The sequence below is a fragment of the Anopheles cruzii genome, unplaced genomic scaffold, assembly GCF_943734635.1.
Source record: "Anopheles cruzii unplaced genomic scaffold, idAnoCruzAS_RS32_06 scaffold00188_ctg1, whole genome shotgun sequence".
Taxonomy (NCBI): domain Eukaryota; kingdom Metazoa; phylum Arthropoda; class Insecta; order Diptera; family Culicidae; genus Anopheles; species Anopheles cruzii.
In genome coordinates, this window is record NW_026453877.1 from 24921 (window position 1) to 26015 (window position 1095).

Genomic DNA, 1095 nt, shown 5'->3' on the forward strand with positions numbered 1-1095 from the left:
AAACGCTCAAATAAAATCAGCTTCAAAACCCACATAAAACTAAAATGTATAAAGACATTTGGGGCACATGTCCTTAACGCCAAAAACGCGAACTACATAAAAAATCTAAACTACACATGGAGAACAACTAAATCACTCATTAGCCAGGCAGCACCCACCAGGGCCTTTAAAAACATATTTATGTTGCTTACCAACACCAGTTTGTCCAAAATTTGTCTTGACGCAAGAAATTCCAATTGGTCAAAACATGTATCTACAATCAACCTCAAACTTACCTTCCTGAAAAACTACAGTAGAAACCCAAGTACAGTCGAACCAGTAAACCTACACCTCCACAAACCATGTTCACATTACATCGTGAAATGTTGCGTTGAAATGTCGTTGGTAAATTAAACATGATTTAGTTTTGATGACCTTCCAAACTGTAGTTATGTTGGACTTAGTATTTTAAAGTCCTATCTGTGTTTGAAGTAGTGTGGACAGTGTACATTGTTTGACAGTGGCTTCTGGAATGCATGTGTGGCTGAACAGAGGAATATGTGTATCTAGGGTGAAGTGTTGGGCTCAAGAATTACAGCATATCAAACAGCAATTTGTTGTATTTATTTCTACCCAACACATAATGTTTAACCGACCTTTCTCTAAACTCATTTAACTACCTAAACTCCCAGTCACCTGTTTAATACATCGCGCGAAAAGACGGTTCGGTAACAACCGAACCCTTCCAGCTGCTGTCTGCAACCGACGGACGGACCGAGTTCAAAGCCGCCAGCGACAAGGAAGCCCGACTCCCGACGCTTGCCCGACGCGCACATCAAGCTCCAGCAGCTTCGCGGGAAGTTTCGACATCTTCGCTCGCTCGCTTTTCTTGCGCGCGTTCTTCCTAGAAGGGGCTCCGGATTTGTTTACAACAACACCATCCCCCATTTGTGGCTGCTGACCGCGCCTTTCTTTCGCTCTCCGCTCCGCCGCTCAGCCCCGGTCAAGTTTTGTGTAAAATTTTCGCGAACCTAATCTGCGTTGTTTTGGCCAATGTTTTGCCAATGTTTTTCCCAGTCCGCGCCAGGATTTATAAGTTCCGTTCAACTACCCAGA